The 19,487-nt window shown below is 35.7% G+C and overlaps 1 non-coding gene across 1 annotated transcript; it reads right to left on the minus strand.

Annotated features, from left to right (window-relative positions):
• Positions 1–8,865: 8,865 nt before the first annotated feature.
• Positions 8,866–8,992, minus strand: LOC120103332 (small nucleolar RNA SNORA17). Its single transcript, XR_015621612.1, has one exon. It is a non-coding gene; the product is annotated as a small nucleolar RNA SNORA17 (small nucleolar RNA).
• Between the last annotated feature and the right edge of the window lie 10,495 nt (positions 8,993–19,487).

The following is a 19,487-nucleotide window of genomic DNA, read 5'->3' on the forward strand; positions in this document are numbered from 1 at the left end:
GTACATCAGATACATTTTTAACGACCTGAAACTATACTATGACTCCCTTTATAGAATGGAAAACACTGAATATCTAGTAAGTAAACTATTTAAAGAACTATACAAAATAAATGTATTTCTTTCAACTTTTGTGAGGAATGTGGAATTTAATTACTATATAAAACTTTTTAACATAATGTGAAAAAATAAAAAATAAGGATGCTGGATTTTTTTGGCATTTCTACATAAAACAAGAGGGAAAATGATCTCAGTGATAATTGTACTAGACCAGATGCATATGAATAAAGTTTTTTGAGAATACAATCTTATCTCCAAACAAATTATAACCCAAGTTACAGAAAATAAACTCAAGTCTTTAATGTATGATTTGCTAAATTACAGTGCAAATCTAATTTACATTATTGAAGTGTATGAGACTTTAACATGAGGGCATTGATTAGAGAAGGCTTAGAAATTACAACTTGGGATTGAGCTATGAAAACCCTAATGAGGTTGAGGGAAGTGGCCATACAGATTCTGGTGGGTCTACCCCACGTGAAGAAACAGTCTCTCCACCCTTAACAGATGATGCTTCACCACCCCACCATCCACTCCTACATTATTGTCCCCTCCATCCTTGCCTCAGGCAATTAATTTTGCCTTCTCAGTAGAGGAGGGAATGATTTTGACTAAAGTTATGTCCTACATGTAATTATCATATAAAGAAGATGCCCCTAATGAACCAACTATCTTTGCCTTTAGACCTATAAATAGACTATGGAAGACACAGACGTGCATGATACTCCTTGATTTAATGATGATGAAAGGATTTTAAGGATGAGGAAAAGTACAATGATAGAGTGAGTCACATCTTAAAACCTAATCTTCCATAATTTGAGGACCAAAAACACATGCCTTTCACTAACACTATAAAAAGTCGTGAGAAAGACACCAAGAGATTGAAGAATTTTACCAGTGTTCTTCTCCATGTGCTAGATCTTAAAGTTGGAGATTCAACTGCTCAAATTTATAACATAAATTTAATATGATTAATTGAACTCCTGGGACTACTTGGAAGCACTGAATCACCAAAGCCAAGGTGAGTATAGTTAACATAACAGGCAGCACAGCACAGGAAAAACTTGTCTATAATTGCCTGGCACCCTACAGACACTACATACTAGCTAACTAATATTATTTCCTGGAACAAAATAGATTAAAACTTATTATGTTGTTTGTTCTTTTTAAAAGAAGCCTTGGAAGAGGAAGAGGAGGAAAAGGAGCAAGGAAGCAGAGAGGAAGTGGAGGGAGGACAGGGACAGGGGCAGAGAGAGGAAGCAGAAGCAACAGGAAAGAATGATGAGGAAGAAAAAGAAACTGGATAGAGAGGGGAGAGGAAACATTGGGCTAGTGACAAAGGCTGTGATAGGGAAAGGAAGCAGCAACAGGAAAGAAGAAGAAAATGAAAAAGAAGAGGAGGAGCAGGAGGAGCAGGAGGAAGAGGGAGGGAGAGAAGGAACAATTCTAGAACAAATAAAAGAAGTGCTCTACTGTATCATATAAAATATTTTCCAAATTCCAGACTTGAGATAGTTTAAAAATTCAAAACTTAAGGGATGGCAAGGCCCAAGTGAAGAATATCTTGCTCCTTACTAAAGAGTTTACTACTATAAACCTTTCTTCTGTCCTTCTCCAGCAGGACATACTGTCTTTCACTAGAGTAACTATACATTGGGAAAAATGAAATAATCAGACTTTTCAGGGCCAGATGGATACTACTTATATATTGATATTAATTTTCAGAGATCCAAAAAGTATTGTAGCCTTTAAAGTAAAGTAGATTTGCTTGTGGAATATGGATAATCAATAAAATTCTGGCAAAATCTGACTTACATTGGGTCCAATGTGTTGTTTGAATTCGTTGTGTGGTTATTTTCCCAAGTACCAGCATCTATAATTGGAATATATATTAGAAGTTGGCAGGTCCTTACATTGGCTGTGTAATTGGCAAGAAGTTGCCTCTCCACATTACCATGGGATAAGGGCTACTAAATCTTCATTGCAGGATATAGAAATTAGTACTACCATAAAGAATGTAGAAAGTTCAGGATTAGTGTTTCCCTTCACATTTCTCTTTATTCTTCCTATTTGGTTAGTGCAGAAGACAATTGGATCAGAGAGAATAACAGTTCATCAAGTAGTGACTACAATTGCTACTTCTGACCCAGATGTACAGTTCTTACTCAAGTAGATTAACACATCTCTTGGTACTTATTATACAGCTATGTACCATGAAAATGCTACTTTTTAAAAACCACCTGTTTATAAGGATTTGCCTATAAGTAAACAGTATAATTTTAGCTGGCAAAGCCAATATTAGTTCAGTTCTAGCTTAGGGGTCTTTTAATTCTCCAGCATTGTGCCATATTTCTTATTTCATAGGGACCTTGATTACCTTCCTTTCTCACAGGTATCATGCTATCCTATTATATTGGTTATATTAAAATGATTGGACAAAAAGTAGGAAGTAGCATTCATACTGGATTTGTTGATAGAGCACTTGCACATTAGGGGATAAAAAATATCATTCCACACAAAATTCAGTAGCTTTCTATTGCAATAAAATTATAAGAATCAGTTTTGTGGGAGCTGCAGATACTCATTTTAAGGTGAATGATAAGCTATTGCATTAGGCCCTTTCAATAACTAGCAAAGAAACAAAATATTTAATGAGCCTCTTTGGATTTTGGCAGATGTGTTACCTGGATGTGTTAGTCTGGCCCACATATCCAGTGATTTACAAAGCTGATAGGTTTTGTAACAAACCCATAACCAGGATTAGGTTATTCAACAGCTTCTTGCTGCTTTGAAGTCTGCTCTGCCAGTACAGCTAGTGTGTCATATGAATTTGAGGTGTCTGTGGCAGATTAGGATGTTGTCTAAAATCTCTGGCAGGTTCCATATGTGAATCACTGTGGAAACCCTTGGGATTTCAGAGAAAGTCCTTATTGTCATCTGCAGAAATTTTCCATTTGAAAGACAGTCCTTGGCATTCAACTGGGCCTTAGAAGAAACTAAACATTTCTTTTAGTTGACAATGTGCTAACTAATTACCATGTGATCTGAGTTTGGGATTATGTGACACATCAAACCATAAAGTTTGTTATGCATAGTGGCAATCTGTCACCCAATGGAAATATATATATATATATATATATATACATATATATCATATATATGATTTATATGTATGTTTGTGCAGATCATATTATAAATATGTAACATGCTATATATCTACCTCATATATTATCAATATGTATCAATATATTTGTATATCTATTTATAAAATCTATGTCATATATATTTGCTATATATGTATAAATGTATAAATGTGTCTCTCTCCTCTCTCTCCTCTCTCTCCCTCTCTCTCTCTCTCTATGTATATATATATATATGTATATATATATATATATATATATATATATATATATATATATTGCAGGATGGTTCTCTAGAACATCCTCTTTCTTCTACTACAAGATTTAGCAAGAGACTAGAAATGTCAATGTTTCCATTTGCTGTTTCTCTAGTGACTAAGAAAACTTTGTTTCCTCCTCCTTGTGATCTTCAAAGCTATATATTTTGGTTCCTTGGAAAAATGTTTCTGCCAAAGCACATAAATATTGCATTGAACTGTAAGTTAAGGGTTACTTTTGACCACTTTGAGCTACTGATATACCCTTGAGTCAACAGTACAAAAGGAGTAACGGTGTTAGAAGTTGTAGTTTATTTAGCCTTCCAGGTGTAAAGGTGTAAACTGTACTGCCTTTACTCAATGGCCTTAAGGAAGATTGTGTAAGGCATATAGGCAATCCTTTATGTCTCTGCATACCTGAGATTGTGATAAAGATCTTTTGTAAGTTATAACTAATCCTGGGAGAATGATAAATGGTCCATACCCTTGGGGGGTCATACATACTAACCCTTACCAAGACACAATCATGCCCTTGCTCAGGATAGAGGAAATGGAGAAAGAGTAGTAGAGGAAAGTAATTATAAATGTGTGCTAAGGCCACATGACCACTTATAAAAGTGAGGATTATTCTTCACATTAATGTTTGTGTCATTTGTCAAGAATATGCTTATATGTGTATGAAGGGCTATATTCATAGAGAAAACTGACTTTCCTTCTCCCAGCAGCTATCAATTGCCAAAAGCTCCTTGGCTAGTGGTAAGACTTCGTGTTCAACTCCTCTTTCCATGCTGGGATTTGGCCTGGCTTGGGATTGTACAGGTCTTGTGCATGCTGTCACAACAGCTGTGAGCTCATATGTCAGTTTTATTTAAGAATGTTGCTTCTCGTAAATTGACTACGTTCCATTGGAAGTCTACACATCTGAGAATACTTGAGTTACACAAATTGATCTGGATGGGTTCAAAGCTTTGGAAATTTTAAAAATCTGAAAAAAAAAGAAAGTACAGGGGCTAAAATGAAACAGTGAGAATAGCAATCTACAGAGGGTATGCAGAGCCGGTTATGTTCTGAAATATGTATTTTTGAGGATATTGTGTTTGTTTGTTTGTTTGAGACAGTGTTTCCTTATGTAGTGCTGGCTGTCCTGGAAGTGACTTATGTAGACCAGGCTGATCTCTAACTCAGAGATCTGCCAGACTGTCTCTTGAGTGCTGGGATTAAAGGCATGCACCCACTCGCCCCCCCCAAAAAAACCCAAAAACTGAGAGACCTTCTAAAGTTGGACTATATTTCGCTTAATGAAATAAGTACAAGACTTTGGAGATTGGGCAGAAGGTTAAGGTTTTGAAGTGTCCTACTTACAGGTAAAATTGACATAGTATATAGATCATGATAATTTGTTTTAAATATTAACCTTCCATGACTAAAATAACTGGGAAAAAGGCCTCAGTTGAGAATTGAACTTTGTGGCTTTAATAGGTGGGATAACCTACCCCAAATCTGGACAGCTCTTTCTTGTACCAGAGTAAATATTAAATGACAAGAAAGAATGAATACTGAGCTATTCTCACTTGGCTTTAATTAAGTTGATTACCCTATTGCTGTTGATTCCTGTGCTGATATTAAAAACAGTGATTCTCCCAGAAACCGCCAAACTGGTACTGGTGAGGTGTCAGCCTAATGTATTGAACAATTGATGGATTTTCCAACACTTTGCTATAAGATAGCTGTTATTAGTTTATTAAAAGCATTCTATCATATTAGAGAAGTCTATTTGATAAAATTTTATATGAATATTTATATATTGTATATGTTTCTATTACATATATACGTATACCTATACATGCATATGCTCATTCTATCAATTTTGTTTCATCAGAGAACACTAATTCAGTTGATCAAATATATTGAAATTACAGGATAGTTTTCAACACAAATAAGTTTACATCAAAGTATGTACATGAATACTCAATATCATCACAATAGTTTATACTCCAGAAAGCTAAAATTGTAAAGACTCAGACTGAGCATTCTCTCACAAATTTAGTCCTTAAATTATTCATCAGACATAGCAACATTACTAATGTGCTCTAAGTCTTTTGTGTTGTGCCATTTTGCTTACTACTTTCCCATATAGATATTACCTTTCATTTTTTTCTATAACTAAAGAAAAGTAAGAAACATTGGTTGTTTTCCTAAGCATACACAGCAAAATTAAAGAGCATTATTGGAAATAACCATTAATGAATGAATGCATCAAATAATAAAATTTATTGAGAATAGCTTCCATTTATCTAATTTTTGAAGTTAAAATCAGTGTCATACAGTGTGCTCTCAATTATCAACTTTCCATCACAAAATTAAAAGCAGGAACAAAATTCATTTATTAGCAGTGCATGCTAAGAAATGAATTTTCACAATTTACTTAGTGGCCATCACATTCTGCAAATGTTACTGAGACATCTATTTTTCTTATGTTAGGGATGCTAAGTCTCTGTTGTTTAGTATTTCCGAGTATCAAATAAGATCACATATAGTTAATACTACTAAAATTGTAGATTACTTTTGCTCATATTAAAAGAAAGGTTATCGTCTTGGGGAAGGAGTAATGATAGATTTATGGGAAAAAAGAGAAGGGAAATCAGGATAAGCTTAACTCTAGAAAAAACATAAGGGTATAGGAAAACAATATTAGCTATGGTGCTAGCTTAACTATAAACATATAAAGAAAGGACGTTTTGAGAGAGTTCCATGTGGAATGGAGACAGGAAGTTGAAGTCCTTACCTTTCATGATAAAAAATTTTAAAAAAGTCTATAATGGAAAAGAAGCAAAATAATGATGGAGTATTAAAATGTGGAAATAAATCTCTGAAAAAAGTACTGAAGATATTTGTATTTAGAAGACAAGTATTAGAAAATCAGGCATGGTAACACCTTTCTGAAATCACAGAACTACAGTCAACAGCTACTTATGCTGTTTTAGACAAACCTGATTATATGAAATTCTGTGTTAAAAAACTGAAGTCAAGAATGAGATTGATATACTTGGACAAACTGCAGCTAGAGATGAAAGTAGGTGGTATTGATTATATAGATTATATACACATCTGAATTCATGAAAAATAAAATTTTTACATGTGGCAATTGATCTAGGGAATTATTGCAAGACTCTGACTCTCAATTGCAGTGAATTATCAGCCCTTTGGTATGTAACTTGTGCACCTGAACAACTGCTTATATAAAACAAAAGCAAAAAGGTTTGATGTGGACTTAAGACAAGTAAGATATGACATGCTTATACAAAAGAATCTAACTAAAATAGGTCAGAGAATTGTTGGGTAATAAAATCTATTTATTTTTAACCATGGAAATACTGTATGATTCTATGCCTTGCAAACAAATGGAGTAAATTGAGTTCTTACATTATTTGAATATGTAATAATTATTCAAATAACCTGCCACATTTTATAGTTTGTGAACAGTGCATCTTTATTTTTATGTCTTACTGTATATTTGGTTTATGAAGCCAATATTCTTTTTTTTTTGAAGCCAATATTCTTGATCAAAGAGTAGGATCACTCACTTTAACTTATTTGGTTTTACAAATTAAAACTGATTGCATTAAAGTTTAAATAGACTAGTCTCATCATCGATGAAAATTAGTGACTTTCTTCTGTTGTTTTTATGGATTTTACAGTGAGCGCGGTCACAGAAAGATCAAACATAAATAGCTAAGGAGCTCTTTGTGTGATTAGATGTATTTGAAATAACACACTAGAAAGGTATATTTAGATACAAAAATCATGGTACACAGGAAACGTAGATATACAGCTAAACACTCCATAAATGTGATTGTAAAAAAAAACCTTTGTATTGGCTCTTTGTGAATTTCACATTATGCACCCCAATCACGTTCATCTCGCCCTCTGCTAGTACCCACTGTCCACCCTTGCAACCTCCCATCCCCCAACAGAGAAAAAACTCTTGTGGAAGCTGTAGTAGTGTATCCCACAGTATTCCTTTTCCCCCACATTTCTTTGCTGGCAAATGTACGTTTAAATGACTCATTGGTCTTGTGCAGTCCCTCTGGCTTCTGCTACTCAATACTGAAATCTCATTGGTACTATTCTTAGGTATCCTGTTGTTACACTGAGTCATGGAGATTCTGTAGTTTTAAGCTAGTCCCTTCATGCATTCCAGCAGTTCATCGATGGGGCAGATGTTGGTGTTGGCCAATTCCAAGCTCTGGATCTGAGCCTGAGGGGCATCAAAACTTGGTCAGCTTACAGCTTTCACACTTTCAAACATGCGGGGATGGCTATCCTACAACTCACAGCACTAGGGTCAGTTCCACTGTGCTGCCCAGGAGAACACAGGGCTTGTTCTCCTTAATGGTTCAGCTAGTAAAACAAAAGACTAGCCTTCATGCTCTCATGATCCCTGGGCAAGGTCTTCTGCCTGTTGTAGGTAGTAAGAGGAAAGGAGGAATAAGTGTATGTCTCCCTTGTCCAAGCCAGCTCTTCCAAGTTCATATTCCTGGCTGTGGCTCATCTGCAATTTCTACAATGTGTAGGTCTGCTCTCCTGAATACTGCAGTTGACTAGGGGCAGGGTCTGATCTACTCTTCTCTTACCTGTAGGCCCCATTTTCTCAAGATACCCAGGTAAGGTGTGGGACCAATCTGCACAGCCCTCAGACACCAACATGGCTGTAGGTAGCAGCCCAGATCAGTGATGTCTGCCTGGCTTTTTGTGATAATGCACCCCTGCTACTGCAGGGCAATGGACCCAGATGTGACCCCCAGTGGCAGCATAGGCTAGGACCCTACCAGGGTCCCAGATGGCATTACTAGCTACTCAAATCCGGCTGTTTCTCACTTCCCCTTCATCCCCAGTTCTGCCTCTCCCCATTGTGCCCACATCTCTCTGTTTCTCTTTTCTTTCCCATATCTCTACTAGTTTCTTGATCCTCTGAGTGGTCCTTCAGGTTTCTGAGTGTCTGATGTTGTCTCACAAGTGGTTGTACAATTGCTATGCCCTGCTTGTGCATTATGTTGCCAAGCAGCGTTCATATGTAGCATGATCTACATTCCTTTCCCCCAAGGCCTGCACAGAGACAGATTGGTGTTCATCTCAGCCTAGCTTTATAGACTCCATGTCACCAATCTGGTTGTCCTTTCAGGCATGCTTCTCATCTGGTCAGCCTGAGTGGTTATTTGTCTTGGGTTAACTCCTGTTGAGGTCTGGATTCCCTACCAGGGTTCTTCTAGTCTCTGGCTTGCTTCTCATCCTGGGAACCCATGTGGGCCTGCCTAGCACAGGGCTGGTGGTCATCTCAGGCTAGCTCCCTATTCCAGGGCTCTGGAACCAGCCTGGTAGTCTCAGGCTATGTTTGCTCCCCACCCCAAAGGAATGTTAGACTAATCATTCAGGTGTTTATAAATCAGAAAAATAAGTGTACACATAGTCTCTCCTCTCTGCTACCTGCTGATGCATAGGTGACCCAGCAGCGACATCTGTAGTGCATCCAGGAATAAGTGTTTTGGGTTTTGTATTAGAAGGAAAAGGGAATAGATAACTACCTTTTGGAGTTATTTTTTCTTTAATTTTGTAACAGAAAAATTAATGTTTAACTGCGTCAATAGACAGATAAGATGATATATCACTTAGGTTTTTTTTCTTTGTTTGTTTGCTTGGTTTTTTTGGCTGACTACTTAAGTTTGGATAACCAATTAAGTGGGCCCATCTTTGGAGGAAACAATTTTTTCTTTCTCATAAGTGATTAATTGCCTCTATGTTTTCATAAAGGGATGGTGTCTTACAAAATTCACCTTCCATATTGGCATATCAATTCATGTCATGGTTTAGGCCCTGTCTATTCTGCTCAGATTTCATAGGGGTTGTTCTCCTCTCATAGCTAGAAGATATGCTCTCACAGCAGAAATCCAGATCTTTTGTATTCCACAAGATTTATGTTCACTATTCAAGGATACTTTCTGAGGCCTATACATAAGCAATTTGTTATATATGTATCAGCAGAGACTGGACCCCATATGATCTGTTGTTTTCTGTATTTTTAATGGTTGTGACTTTCCATAATGGTGTCTGTCCACTGCATATAGAAGCTTCTTTATGAGGGATGACAATTAAATTTACCCATGAACATATGAATCAGTATTTGAAACGCACTTCATAATTATATTTGTTTATGAAAGTAGAAGTGGGGTCTCCTCTAAAAATCCATAAAATCACTAGCCACAGGTAGTTGACTAAGTTTAAACCAGACATGATTTACTTCATGTTAAGCATGCTTTAAGTCTAATAGAGAAAGACGTTGGCAAGTCCCTGCACTTCAACTAGTATCCTTTGTCATGCTCATAATTGATTTTGGTCATAGGCATCAGCGTTGGCAGGAAAATTAATTGTTCTGCTCCCTTGGAAATTTCCATGGCTCCTTCTGGTAGTATCAAAGCTTGTCCTTAGGGAGAAGGGTTTTTGTATTAGATTCAGTGAAAATCCTCCAAGTCCTATACTCATGAGCATATTGTCTTCAGCCAGGAGAGCTTACTTTCAACTTCTTGAAAGCAATCAAAGACAGGGAAGTGAACCTATAATGTTTGGGAAGTCTCTTGAATTCCCCTGAATAACAACCTGAAAGGTAGTTTCTCATGTCTGTTACTGGAAACTTTGATAGCTAGTCCATGTCTCTTGAGCAAATCATCACGATACGTGGCTAGCTTTCTATGTGTATCTGTGTAATATATCCAATAGATAGAGCCACTGCTTTTTTTACTGTGATGGTTTATTTTTCAATAATATATGCCCAATGACTTCTGTAGAGACGGTGGTCACAATATGATACTACTTTCTTTTCTTCAGTCTTCATTCTTTACCTATTTTAGAATCAATAAAACATTTATTTATTTATCATGTATGAGTACACTGTTGCTGTCTTCAGCCACACCAGAAGAGGACATTAGATCTCATTACAGATGGTTGTGAGCCACCATGTGGTTGCTGGGATTTGAAGTCAGGACCTGTGGATGAGCAGTTAGCACTCTTAACCACTGAGAAGGGTTAGGGGGATGTTGACCTGGAAACTGGGAAAGGGAATAACATTTGAAATGTAAATAAGTAATACCCAATTTAATAAAGATGAAAAAAAATATAATATCAAGAGGTTAAAAACAAACAAACAAAAAGAATCAGTAAAACAATCCAAGGGCCAATGTTATGTGGAACTAAGACACTTGAGCAGACCAAAAAATGGAAGTTGTATGGAAACAAGCATGACTTTAATTTCTAGATAAAGTTTGGGCACTTAGGGGACCAAAAAAAATGTTACTCAAAGAGGGAATAGATTGTACATTCCTACTTCAAAAATTAAATAACAATGAGTCACTTCAAGAAGACTCCTCTGGTCTCCTCATTATCCAAACTTCCCTCTTCCAAGTTAGTAGAGATTTCTAGGCATTTCCAAAGTGTTTTATTTTTTTTTACTTAATTATGTCTGCAAAGAGTTCAGAGTTGTGAATAAGTTCTGTCTCTACACTGACCCTTCTACTCTGCCTACGTTCACACTTCCCTGTCCCAGTGATTTCCTATAGATTCCAAGTCTCACCAAATTTCTTTTCCATTTGAGACTTTTGCATTTCTGATGTTTATGGCCTAGATACTTATCACCCTGATATCCACAAGGCTTGCGCTTTCTCTTCAGGCAATTCTTCATAGCTCTCTTTCTGAGAGAGCCTTTCTTTGACCACTCTTTCTTGAATAAGTATGTTCCTTGCCCTGTGCCTCATTATCTTGCCATGGTTTTGTTTTTCTCTGATTCATCTGTTTTTGATGTCTCCTTCTGTTACAACAGAATTCTTAGGACAACTAAAATTTATTGATTTATTGGGAGAGTGTCAAATAGTAGACATTCAATAAATATTTGTTGAATGCAAACATCAAAGTATAATAAAGTTCCAGAGTTAGATCCAATGATCATTTTCTTCAGCATGTTAGTGCAAACTGGTTCATCTTCATTGTTCTTCATGGGGAACATATGGAATGCAATAACTTGGGATATAGTGCAACCCATCAGACGGACAGTGTCAATCGGGCTTGGGTGGTAGATAGTTTTTGAACACACAAGGAATGTTTAGTCAAGTTGGTAGGTGACAGCTAGTATCGCTAGTATGGATGAGTCACGTGACATATTGGATAGTCTTTCAACCTGTTGCCCACTAACGAGGCACTATCCTTTTATCAGTCTTTGGATGGACGGAAACTGACCGACTTCTTCAGCATTTTCATCTATCACAGATTTATTCAATTAAATGCCTGCTGCAATCATAAAATTTACATGAAGGAAGCACTTGCTTCATCTGGAAGTAACTGTAATAGCTAGAATGAGTACTCATCAGGTTAGTAAATTGTAAGTTCAAAGAAGTATGTTTTGTTGCACTAGGCAAATTTAGGAAAATAATTTGAATTTAACAACAAATTAATATATACTCTCCCTAATTCTTGTGCCTACATAGCACCTCAGATCTGAGGTTTCATGAATAATAATGAATAAAGCAGCTGAGAAGCAATAGGATGGATGCTTAAATGAGTTGTTCTTTGGCCTTTCATGCACGTGGAACTAGCTCAATATTAAGCCATCTCTGTTGGAATTTTCCCTCTGAGCTTGAACACCAGGATTTATCAGAGACTGCTATGCTCTAATGCTAATTTGTTTTATAAACTGCTCTGATTCCATGCTGTGACTTTGGAATAGAGTCCTGATTTAGTCTTCTATAGGTTGTTCCATGTAAAATAATAGATAGATAGATAGATAGATAGATAGATAGATAGATAGATAGATAGATATCATACATACATACATACATACATACATACATATGCATACATATGGAAAGAGATATCATTAGCTGATGATATGAAATGACCTCCAAGTAGATACTATAGACAAGTTAGAAAGGACATGTAAACACAGTGTCTTACAGTCACCCCAGGTAATTTACTCTGCTTTCAATGTTAATCTTTGAGTGTGTGCCCTGCTGATAATGTCTGTGCTTAGTGATAGATAGGACAAGAACAGTATATTTGAAACACTTCTGCAGATATTGGGGATAGTGGGCATTCTTATAAGCTGCTTGAATGAGAGACTGACTGAAATGGGAAAAAAAACTCTCAATAAGCAATTTCTCACCTAGTTTTGAAAACTTTTGAAACTTCATCCTAACAATTTTATTTCTGTCATGGGTGAAGATACTGTATTACATGCCTCATAGTAGCTGTGGTTTTGGTGGAGAATTAGCACACTATGTGGGGTACGAGCATTGGGGATCTAACAAAAAGTAATGATTAAAATTCACTCATTTAGATGATTTACACATAGTTATTTATCACACATTAAAACAAAATAAAACAGTTGACGCTTGTGAAAGAATGAAGGTAAGAATTTTCTCCAACTATTTGGGGAAAATCATGGATTTTATCAAGAGAGGACTCAATAAAAATTCCAGAACATGTACTTATACTTGGGCTGCTTATCTCAACCACAAAAGTTCACAAAGGACAACTACATACCCGGTTGGCAATGGAACAATATGGCTATATCTAATTTGTATTTAGTACCTCCTCAAGGGCAAACCACAGATAAAGACAAATAGGATTGTTCTCATAGTTGAGTCAGGTCAAGTTTTGGAACTACAATTCTTTTTATATTTCCTTTTGGTACATATAAAAAGCATTATTTCTCGTCCTAAAGTTGACATTGATACCTTGAATGAATTTATTTCCCCAGGGTGCACAGTTTATTCTTAGAAGATAGTGCTCTTCAGCTATTCCAATATGGCTATTAGCTAGCTGTTTCACAGGATATATCTGTTTTACCCAGTAGCTTTTCTTCAGCTAGGAATCAGTGAACTAGATAATATATTTAAGTGAACAGTCAGCAGATGGTCAGGCTGAGATGAGACCATATGGCTGAATATATCATTTGGTTCAATCTTCTGTTGGCACGGAAGGCATATTCATCTTAATATCCCCCTTTAGCACCTGGTTAAAGAGGGTAAAAGATTTCCATCAATCCTAAGGAACAGTTAACTCCATTACTCAAACAATCTCAGACTCACATTTAAATAAACTTTTGGGATGGGCATTTTTTAAAGGAAGATCACAAAGGAAATCTATCACAGAAACTTTCCACCAATTTTGTTTCTGAAATCCAAACAACTTGGAGATTTGTAGCCAGAATAAATTCACTAAGTTTAGGTATTTTCATTTCAGTGATTTATTTTTCACACTTTAGAATTTTACTGTTATAGAATAGTATTTAGAAAAATTATATCCCCATCTTAAATAGGAAAAATAAAGGTTGTGCATAATTATATATTGAACAAATAGAGAACAGAATTCTCTGCTAGTGTAGGCATCATTAAACAGGAAAAGAAAAAAAGCTTGAAATGCTTATGTTTTAAGGAAGTAGTAATTTTTTTAACCAGGTAGGTAAAAAGCCAATAAAATTGGAAAAGGTGATGAAAAATATTGTGTATGGAGGATAAATGGATGCAAATATGATTATCTACATTATTAGAATTTACCATGAGCACTGAGGGTCTAAGAGGCTGCTCTGTGGAACAGTTTGGTTAAATTGCTTTTGCAGTCACATGGGCTTTTGTAAAGAAACACAATGTCCTGTGCTGGGCACCTGCTGGCTGAGTAGTAAAGAATTACTTTGCGATTATCAGCTCAGAAACTTATTCCACATGTTCTACAAACCTTAATAGTAGAACACAAAGCAAGGGTCAGTAGTGTGGGGGGATCATACACTTCTCTAAAAACAAGCACAAGAATCCTCTCTAAACTTTCAAATCTCTGATACTATTCTTTTTGCATTTTAAAACTCAATGAGGATGAAAGGCTTTCTCCATTATACAGCTTCATTTTGTGATTTTTTTATTGCTATCTTTTTTCTGTTTTTGGATTTCTTAAATTTACATTTCAAATGTTTTACCCTTTCCCGGTTTCCCAGACATAAGCCCCATATCCCATCCCTGTCTCCTCTTCTATAAGCGTATTCCTCTCCCCATCCCCCTTCACACTCCACTGACATTCCCCTACAGTGGGGTGGGGTCCAACATTGGCAGGGCTAAGATGTTCTCCTTCCATTGGTGCACAACAAGGCCATCCTCTGCTACATATGCAACTGGGGCTATGAGTCAGTTCATATATAGTCTTTGGGTACTGGTTTAGTCTCAAGGAGCTCTGGTTGGTTGGGGTTATTCTTATGACGTTGTAAGCCCCTTCAACTGTTTCAATCCTTTATCTAATTCTTCCAACGGGATCTCATTCTCTGTTCAATAGTTTCCTGCTAGCATTTGCCTCTGGATTTGACATGCTCTGACTGTACCTCTCAGGATACATCTATATCCCGCTCTGTTCTGTTGGCATGTGCCTCATAGCTTCATGAATGTTATCTAGTTTTGGTGGAGATACACACACACACACACACACACACACACACACACACACACACACACACACACTTATATATGGGTCACATGTCAGGTAAGCTCTGATTGGTCATTCCTTCAGTCTCTGCTCCAAAGTTTGCCTATATATCCCATCGTATGGATATTTTTGTTCCCCCTTTTAAGAAGGAGTGAAGCATCCGCACTTTGGTTGTCCTTCTTGAACTTCATGTGGTCTGTGGATTGTATCTTGGATACTTTGAGCTTTTGGGCTAATATCCACTTATCAGTGAATGTATACCATATGTGTTTCTCTGTGATTGGGTTACCTCACTCAAAGTGATATTTTCTAGTTCAATCCATTGGCCTATGGATTTCATTAAATCATTGTTTTTGATAGCTGAGTAATACTGCATTGTGTAGATGTACCACATTTTCTGTATCCATTCCTCTGTTGAAGAGCATCTGGGTCCTTTTCAGCTTCTGGCTGTTATAAATAAGGCTGCTATAAACATAGTAGAGAGTGTGTCTTTGTTGTATGTTGGGGCATCTTTTGGGTATATGCCCAACAGTGGTATATCTGGGTCCTCAGGTAGTAAAATGTCCAATTTTCTGAGGAACCTCCAAACTGATTTCCAGGGTGGTTGTCCCAGTTTGCAATTCCACAAAAATTTGAGAAATGTTCCTCTTTCTCTGCATCCTTGACAGCATCTGTTGTTACCTAAGTTTTTGGTTTTAGCCATTCTGATTGGTGTGAGGTGGAGTCTCAGGGTTGTTTTGATTTGCATTTCCCTGATGACTAAGGATGTTGAACATTTGTTTAGGTACTTCTCAGCCATCTGATATTCTTCAGCTGAGATTTCTTTGTTTAGCTTTGTACTCCATATTTGTATAGGGTTATTTTGCTCTCTGAAGTCTATGTTCTTGAGTTCTGTGTATATTTTGGATATCAGCCCTCTATCAGATGTAGGATTGGTAAAGATCTTTTCCCAATCTGTTGGTTGCCGATTTGTCCTAATGACAGTGTCCTTTGCCTTATAGAAGCTTTGCAGTTTTATGAGGTCCCATTTCTTGATTCTTGATCTTAGAGCATAAGCCATTTTTGTTCTGTTCAGGAAAATTTCCCCAGTAGCAATGTAATAGAGACTCTTCCCCTCTTTTTCTTCTATTACTTTGAGTATATCTGCTTTGATATAGTGGTCCTTCATCCACTTGGACCTAAGCTTTGTACAGGAGAATAAGCATGGATCAATCTGCATTCTTCTTCATGCTGACTTCCAGTTGAACCAGCACCATTTGTTGAAAATGCTATCTTTTACCCACTGGATGGTTTTCGATCCTTTGTCAAAGATCAAGTGACCATAGGTGTGTGGGTTCATTTGTGGGTCTTCAATTCTATTCCACTGATCTACCTCCCTGTCTCTATACCAATATTATGCAGTTTTTATCACTGTTGCTCTGTAATACTGCTTGAGGTTAGGGGTGGTGATTCCCCCTGAAGTTCTTTTACTGTTGAGTAAGTTTTCACTATCTTATGCTTTTTATTATTCCAAATGTATTTGCAAATTGCTCTTTCTAACTTTATGAAGAATTGAGTTCAAATTTTGATGGGGATTGCATTTTATCTGTTGATCGCTTTTGGCAAAATTGCCGTTTTCACTATATTAATCCTGCCAATCCATGAGCATGGGAGGTCTTTCCATCTTCTGAGATCTTCAATTTCTTTCTTCAGAGAATTGAAGTTCTTGTCATACAGATCTTTCAGGTGTTTGGTTAGAGTCATACCGAGGTATTTTATGTTATTTGGGACTATTGTGAAGGGTGTTGTTTTCCTAATTTTTTCTCAGCCTGTTTATCCTTTGAGTACAGGAAGACTACATATTTGTTTGAGTTAATTCTATATCCAGCCACATTGCTGAAGATGTTTATCAAGTTTAGTAGTTCTCTGGTGGAGCTTTTGGGGTCACTTCACTATACTCTCATATCACCTGCAAATAGTGTTATTTTTACTTCTTCATTTCCAGTCATTTTAGTGAATTTTGATCAAAGTACCAGAGCTCATTCTATCCTGAAAGTCAAAATATGAGAAAGTTATTTTACTGCCAAGGTGTTATTTTCTTGCCCTCCGCAGCTATTAACACTGACTTGAATAACTGACCTTTCTGTTACTACATTTTGTGTTTTCTGAAACTCTACATATACTGAATTTTATTAGATTTCATCTTTTTTAAAAATAAAATCAATATTACTTTATTGCACTAAACTCACAAATAAAAACATCACACAGCTAAATTAAAGTAACCACAAAAATACTTTTGCCAAGTCTGAAGCTTTGCTTAGGGCTCTCCAATTCCACTGTCAATTATACTTTTATATACTTATATTCCACAAAAAGAAAACAAACTATGATAGAGTTTAGTCTAGAAAATAATTTGTTTTATATTTTTCATAACTCATGAATCCTTTAGCCATTGTTCCCAATGTTCTTTCTCGCTATGTAATATTATTTTTTCTTGGTCAACTTTCTTTGAGGATGTTGAGGGATAGAAATGTTTATGTTATAACTTGTCGTCAGCCTATTCTTGAAGGACATCATGTCCAGATCTTGTTATTTTTTTAGAAGATTTGCTTTTAATTTTTCTCATGTTTATGAGTTCATGGGTCATTGCAGACAAGAAATGTTGCATCATATGTTTCAATAATAAAGAGTGTCTACATGAACAATCATGGGTATGTATTTGGGACTGCATAAAATGGGTTTTTCAGTTATTTTAAATAAATATCTAGGGTGAGTTCAAATTATATCAAATGACTTCTTTTCTTCTTGTTTTTGAATTTCATTTTAAGTCACCCAAAACTTACATAACACTAACTTATTCAGTTAATTTTTTAGCATTTAACACATTGGTAACAGATGCAGCCACAATCTCCATCACATTCCCAAATATCCTCATTACTTGAAGAATAAATTCTACATGGTCATCAGTAACTTCTACATATGCCCTCATCCCCTTGACACTCCAAGCAGCCTGCTTTATCTCTTACCTTACATGGCTTGATCATACTAACAGAATCACCATTTATATTTTTTCTGGCTTATTTCTCTTGGCAAATGTTCTAGAACTCAAATGTACCATGGATACTACCCATATTCCCTTCTTTTAGAGCTAAATAATATTTCAGTATGTGGATATATCATAATTTCTTCATCCATTTATCTATAAGTATATATTTGTATTATTCATATCTTCAGCATATTGTGAATTTTGATAATATCACCATTTATATCTGTAATTATTTTAAAATATTTTGTATCTATATCAAAAGGGAATATGTTAGGTCAAATAACAATTCAATATTTAACTAATTAAGGAATCTGCAAATTGTTTTACACAGCAGCTGAACCAACTATACTTCATTCAGCAATATAACAACGTTTCCGTCTTCTATGCATTACCAATACTTTTCTCTTTAAAAAGTATAGTCTTCCTAGAAGTTGTAAAATAACAACACAAACACTTAATTTGTGTTCTCTCAATGTTTTCATCATATGTTCAAAAACTCTATTGTTTTATATGTACATATCTATAAATTTTGTAAATTCTTTATGCATGGGTACTTTGCCATTTAGAAATGACTTTCTAAAATTACCAAAAAATAACTGTAATTAAAATCTAAATTAATAAGTTTAGCATAGATATCCATTTTCTCTTTTTATAAAATATACTTCTTCCATCATTTCACTTTTTACCTAATTTTTAAGATTGAAATATTTTGTAAACAACACAAATTTAGAATATGTTTTAAGAAGCCATTCTTCCACCCTCTTGATTTCAATTTATGAGTTTAATTAATTCATTTACAGTTCAAGTAATTCTATTTTTAAAGATATATATATATATATATATATATATATGCACTGTCATTGTCTTCAGACACACCAGAAGAGGGCATCAGATCTCATTACAGATGATTGCATGCCATCATGTGGTTGCTGGGAATTGAACTCAGAACCTCTGGAAGAGCCATCAATGCTCTAAACCACTGAGACACCTCTCCAGCTTGATTCAAGTAATTCTTAATCATGAAAGAATTTCTCTTGTTATTTCACTATCTGCTGTCCAATATCTTCCATTTTTTCAACATCTCAAGTATTATCCTTTGAATCTGAATTTTTGGAAGCAGCATTTTGTTCTTTCATAATTTTCTTTTGGCATATTAATTACTTTCTTGATGATTATTAAGTACACTAAAGTTAGAATATGGAACCAATGAAATGGCTCAGTGGATAAAGTACTTTCACTCATGCCTGGCAACCAAAGTTGACTCTTTGGTACTATGTAAAGTAGGAAGTAAGAACTGGCTCCACAAAGTTGTTCTCTAATTCATGTATATTCACCATGGCATATTTGTATACAAACACAGCCTCTATATAGGCACAAATACATAAGCACTAATAGAAAATTACAGAATGAAATAATATTAGAATAAATAACTTGTAATAATATACTTTTAGTTAACATCAACTTTATTTGACCTGCTTGTGCCAATACTTCTGCTCGATT

This window comes from Rattus norvegicus, chromosome 5 (genome assembly GCF_021556685.1).
Source record: "Rattus norvegicus strain SHRSP/BbbUtx chromosome 5, alternate assembly SHRSP_T2T, whole genome shotgun sequence".
NCBI classification, from domain to species: domain Eukaryota; kingdom Metazoa; phylum Chordata; class Mammalia; order Rodentia; family Muridae; genus Rattus; species Rattus norvegicus.